The sequence below is a fragment of the Brassica oleracea genome, chromosome C1, assembly GCF_000695525.1.
Source record: "Brassica oleracea var. oleracea cultivar TO1000 chromosome C1, BOL, whole genome shotgun sequence".
Lineage (NCBI taxonomy): Eukaryota > Viridiplantae > Streptophyta > Magnoliopsida > Brassicales > Brassicaceae > Brassica > Brassica oleracea.
This window is the reverse complement of record NC_027748.1, coordinates 30904910-30911484: the sequence shown is the minus strand read 5'-3', so window position 1 is coordinate 30911484 and position 6575 is coordinate 30904910. Positions and strand designations below refer to the sequence as shown.

Sequence of the window (6575 nt, the reverse complement as noted above, 5' to 3'; positions counted from 1 at the left end):
ACTAGAGGAGAAGAGAGAAGCTTTCGACAAATTCAAACACTTTAAGAGTATTACGGAGCTAGAAACTGGAGCCACAATAAAAACATTCAGAACAGACAGATGTGGTGAATTCCATTCACACGAGTTCAATCTCTATTGGAAAGAGTATGGAATTAGTCGACACTTAACGGCTCTATACTCTCCACAACAGAATGGAGTCGTTGAACGACGAAACCGAACGTTATTTGAGATGACAGGGAGCATACTGAAGCACATGGATGTACCAAGTTGGCTATGGGGCGAAGCCACAAGGCACACAACTTATTTGATCAATCGGATTGCTACAAGGTCTCTAGCTGGAGGGAAACCGTATGAAGTCTTGCGCAACAAGAAACCGAACCTGAGACATTTGAGAGTTTTTGGTTGTATATGCCATGCGAGAACAGAAGCTGCGGGAAGAAAGAAGCTTGATGATCGATCACGGACCCTTGTCCACCTAGGAACAGAGCCCGGGTCAAAGGCTTATCGGTTACTTGATCCAACGAGGAAGAAAATTGTAGTAAGTCGAGACGTTGTGTTTGAAGAAGATAAAAGATGGATATGGAGCTCTAACGTGACAAACAGAGGATCGAATACAGACACCTTCTCCATCGATATACAAAGCTTCGAAAGTAACAATGGATATTCTGAGACACAAGCCATAGGTGAGAATGAAGAAATAGTTGAAGTTGATGATGAAGAACAAGAGACAGAAGATGAAGCTATAGTCGATGATGATGGTGAAACTCACCTAAGAAGATCATCGAGAGTTAGTTCAAAACCGTCATATCTTGATGACTATGTTTTCCTTGCGGAGACAGAAGGGGAGAGACTGTTAATGTTTTTAAACGACGAGCCGTGGGATTACAATGAAGAAAAAGAGCATAAGGTTTGGGTAGATGCGTGCAAAGATGAGATCTTTTCGATCGAAAAGAACAATACTTGGATACTTGTTGATCTTCCCTTGGGTGTAAAACCAATCGGTTTGAAGTGGGTTTTTAAGATAAAGAGGAACGCAGATGGAAGTATCTCTAAGTTTAAATCACGGCTGGTCGTAAAGGGCTATGTTCAAAGGCACGGAGTCGATTATGACGAAGTCTATGCTCCGGTCGCTCGCATTGAGACCATTCGGCTTGTTATAGCTATAGCAGCTTCGAATGGATGGGAGATACACCATCTTGACGTCAAGACCGCATTCCTCCATGGTGAGCTGAAAGAAGATGTATACGTCACGCAACCTGAAGGGTTTATAATCTCGGGAAAGGAAGAAATGGTATATAAGCTTAAGAAGGCGTTGTATGGCTTGAGACAAGCGCCTCGAGCTTGGAATGTGAAGCTTAATGGAATACTTCAAGAACTTGGCTTTATGAGATGCTCTAAAGAACCATCTCTATATCGTAAAGACAAGAAACTGGATGTTCTTGTCGTGGTTGTGTACGTGGACGACTTACTTGTAACAGGATCTTCGTATCAAGACATTCTAAGCTTCAAGAAGGACATGTCAAAGCGATTTGAGATGAGCGATCTAGGGAAGCTAACCTACTACTTGGGTATTGAAGTTCATCAGCATGAGACAGCGATATCATTACGACAAGAGAGATATGCTGCTAAGATCCTCGATGAAGCCGGGATGGGCTCTTGCAACCCAACGGCTATACCCATGGATATCAATGTGAAACTGTCCAAATCAACGCAAGAGAAAAGCGTTAATGAGCGTGAATACAGGAGAAGCATAGGTTGTCTTCGATACTTGCTGCACACTCGTCCGGATCTTTCATATTGTGTTGGCATACTTAGCCGATACATGCAGGAACCAAAGGAGTCTCATGGCGCGGCGTTGAAGCAGGTGCTCAGGTACCTACAAGGAACAACTTCTCTTGGTTTTCAGTATTCGAGATCGTTGAAACGTGAGATAACAGGCTATAGCGACAGCTCGCATAATGTTGACGAGGACGATGGCAGAAGCACACATGGTCATATTTTCTACCTCGACGACAGCCCTATAACTTGGTGCTCACAGAAGCAGGAGATCGTTGCACTTTCGTCGTTTGAAGCGGAGTTCATGGCGGTGACAGAAGCAGCTAAACAGGCCGTGTGGCTTCAAGAGCTGCTGAGTGAAGTTATTGGTCGAAGCATTGTTCAAGTAACTATTCGAGTGGATAATAAATCGGCGATTGCTTTGACTAAAAATCCGGTTTTTCACGGACGTAGCAAACATATACATAGAAGATTCCACTTCATACGAGAGTGTGTTGAGAAAGATCAAATTGAAGTTGAGCATGTTCCGGGCAATGAACAACGAGCTGATATATTGACTAAGTCACTTGGAAGACTTAAGTTCAAGGAGATGAAAAGTTTGATTGGAGTTAAAATTGTTGGAGAAAATGATTCAAAGCTTAAAGGGGAGGATGTTGGGATAAGCTTGGAATAGCTTGGAGATAAAGCTACATATATAAAATAGGAAAGTCTATGATGATTAGGAGTTATCTTGTTATCCTATATTGAATGTGTTTAGGACTTTATATTTTATATATATGGAGATGTCAAGCTTGTGACATAACATATGAGCTTTGGTGATTTGTGATCTTGTGAGTTTGAATTGATTGAATAAGAGAAGGACTTCTTATTAATTTGTGATTCAAGTTCGTGTAATGATTGCAATACTTTACACCTTTGTTCTCCCCGTCAGCCAATAAACTAAACCTATTCTTATTTATCCCACTTTTGGCTTTCACTGTTAGGACCTTCCATGACATGACCGATCCAGGACTAGTGTTTCACCCATACATGTGAAGTATCTTCATTGTAAAAACTGCCTAACAGACAAAGCTGTTCATCTTTAAATACAGATAAAGCTGATATATTAAATGGAAAAGGCTGAGGCAGAGATAGATTATTAAATCTCTTGGCTGAAAAATCAAAACTGAGTAAGAAATTACTGTGTGGACTCTGTGGTTGAGTAGCAAGCCAATATGTATTTCCCTTCACAGAGATGCCACGACTATATTGTGATAAAAACCAATCACTACACCAAGTACTTGTGACACCCGTCACCTCCTATCTGGAAAACAGCGTGCCACCAACAATACCTCATAATAAAATAGCCCATATACACAACCTCCACTCATTTTAAGCGCAAATAAAAATCGAATAAAAAGCCCAGTAGCACCAATTCGTCCAAATATCATATACTCATCTGTCTCACTTGAAATGTGGAAGAAAGAGGAGTGAGTAACAGGAGAGTCACTCAGTGAGGTATGGGATGCTAAACCCGAAGTCCATGGACTTGGACATAGCACTCCGAATAAATATAATTTAATCCTAACATATGACAACCATGACACCTAAAGTACCCAAGAAACAAATAGAGGTCTCCCCCTATAAGAGGCTTCTTGTATAGGACTAGTGCCCATACACACCCCCCGGAGACGCTTATCGACCTCTAGGCTACGGTCAACAGGTCGACTAAGCTGACCGTAGCAAACCTCAACACAAACTCCCGACCTACAGAAGTACATCTCTGTATTCGGCTAACAATCTCATGACTCCTCATAAACAATTACTTTTATTCACCAATTCTAAATGAAACAATCACGTTGAACCATCTAGACCCTTATATCCGGTTTAAGCAAAGAACCTAAAAACTAAACAAGCAATGACAGTCTCGATTTCACACAGACGGAATATATTAGAAATAAATTATACTTATTCAAGTCCCTATGCCGTGTACGAGAAGTTCGGAAGTAGACCCTCACCTTAGCCAAAATTGGAGATGGATTGGAGATGCTTGGTTACTGATTCTCTGTCCATTAAGACTCGGTCTAGACTTTTAGAAAGAATTACTTCTTTAACAAGCTACACTAAAGTCCAGATTGCTTCCTACGCATGACATGACACGTTTAAGGTTTATGATACCAAGATTACTTGCAAGACAAGTAATAAATGAGATACCACTTAACTATCACGTTTAATAATACGGGCTCCATCTACTATGACCAACGGCAATGGCATGGCTGGTGATGCTGGTGGTGGTGGTATGATACGACGGCTCCGGTCTCGTGCGTCTTCTCCACGTCTTAACCTCTCGGTTCAACAACTCCGGCTCGTGTGGTTGGTCGGGGTGGACGCCATAGATCCGGTGCAGCACATCACTTCTCTACAGCTTAACTTCTTGTTTCCATTACTTTAACTCCAACTAAAGCAACAATGGTGCTCCCAATGCCACGAAGGTGACTCCGATCAAGGATGGTGATGGTGGTGACTCATGGTGGCAGTAGCACACGACTAATCCCCATCGAGTTATGGATCAAACGAGCGGTGGTTTGTGATGAATGGTGGCTCCGGTGTTGCTACTCCTTCTGTTGGTTAAACGTTCCAAGCATCTCCATCACGAGATCCATGGTGATAAACGATAAAACAAGGAAGTGAAGGAGATGGGTAACGATGATAGCGCAAGGTGGTAGAACTATGATATATACACATGGGTATATAACTCGGTTCATTAATGGTTAGGCTCAATCAAATAAATTAAATCAAACCATGAGCTACTAAACCAAAATCGGGGTCGTTACAGTACTCTCCAAGAATTAGTGGTTAACTCATATAATCTCGTACTCATTTTTGATTGGTAATATCACTTGAAGATCCATTCTCAAGATTTTGTACTGCTTGCGGGAGAACTTGTTATCGTAACCGAGAGCATAGTAGTCGTCCCACTTGTACATGTCTCTAGGTCAAGCCCACTTGGTTTCCCCTGACCATGGATTCCGAACCACGAGTTTTGTTATCCTTTATGGTGCATAGCAATAAGCCGTCACAGTGAAAGACGTTATCTATAGCGACTGGTGAAGCATTAAGGTTGAAATGATATGCTACCTTAACAGATGGAGAAACATCGTTGTGCTGCAGTCCATGGAGATTGATCCTTACTAAGAATACCTTATAATCAATCAACATGATACTCAGAGGCTCCTCCTTTTGTGTACAAGCTGAGTGTTTCCTAGCAAATCTCCAAGATTTTAATAGAGCGTGCGATTGTTTTGAAGCTGATCGAAACCGTGACAGAGAATTAGCAGGAACCCTATTGAGAATCTCCTCTGTCAAATCCCTTGGAAAGTTTCTGTTGTAACAATTGTGAGAAGAAACAGATGCGGAAACAGATGAATAAAAACGATGTAACAACGACACAGAGATTTAACGTGGTTCACCAACTTGGCTACGTCCACGGGCAAAGAGAGATCTTATTATTAGAGGCGATATTGAGTTTACAGAGTGCAAGTTTAGGGTTACTTCGAATACAAGATATATATAGTAACATCTCGTATCTAAAACCCTAGACTAAACGGACTCATGGGCTTAAGCCCACGATCAGATGTAACATCCATAATAACTTGATGCAACGCTCTTGATGCAACCGAGTCGGTATGATGTACGTGATGTAACATCCATCGCGTAGATGTAACATCCAGATTCAAGGCATATCAACAATTCTCCACCTTGACTTGAATCCTCTCAATAACAGATGTACCAGATGCACCTTCAAGTGCCAAATGTACCAGATGCGCTTCTCTGCGCTAGATGTACCATCTCTCTCTTTGCCTCAGATGTCCCTTCGGACCAGATGTGCTGCTTAGACGAACCAGACGCCATTTAACGGCCAGATGCTCAACTAGAGCCAGACGTTCGTTATCAGCCAGATGTCCCAATAGACCAGACGTCCTTACGGACCAGATGTCCTTACGGACCAGATGTCCTTACAGACCAGATGCCCCGATGGGCCAGATGCCCCAACGGGCCAGATATCCTTGCGGACCAGATGCCCCTTCGGGCCATATGCCCCTTAGGGCCATACTAACAGTTTGAGATGTTTAGCAAGTCTAAGCAATGCTTAAACTTGCTGTGAGGAACCGGCTTTGTGAACCTGTCAGCAGGATTATCTGCAGTTCCTACTTTCTTCACTTCAATTCGCTTCTCATCTCTCAAGAAGTGATACCTCACATCAATATGCTTCGTTCTCTCATGATGAACCTGATCCTTGGCTAAGCATATAGCGCTCAAACTGTCACAATATACAATAGCCTGATCTTGATGCAAACCGAGATCATTAACCAATCCTCTAAGCCATATTCCTTCCTTCGCAGCTTTTGTCAGCGCCATATACTCTGCCTCAGTAGTAGACAATGTCACTGTAGACTGTAAAGTCGCCTTCCAGCTAACCACAGAGCCACCCAAGGTGAACACATAACCGGTCATAGATCTTCTGCAGTCTACATCTCCAGCATAATCAGAATCGGAATAGCCTGTTACCAATCGCGGATTGTCGCATCCATAGATGAGACCAACATCAGATGTACCCTTCAGATACCGGAAAATCCGCTTCACAGCTGCCCAATGCTCCTTCCCAGGTTGTCCCATAAACCTGCTAACCACACTGACTGCATGTGCCAGATCTGGTCTTGTGCAGACCATTGCATACATCAAGCTTCCTACAGCGCTAGCATAAGGAACTCGAGACATATACTGTATCTCTTCTTCAGACTGAACCTCATACATGGTAA

The 6575-nt window shown here is 42.6% G+C and overlaps 1 pseudogene; it reads right to left on the bottom strand.

The window, feature by feature from the left end:
- Positions 1 to 2787: 2787 nt before the first annotated feature.
- LOC106337351 lies at positions 2788 to 4974 on the bottom strand (annotated as a pseudogene).
- Positions 4975 to 6575: the final 1601 nt, after the last annotated feature.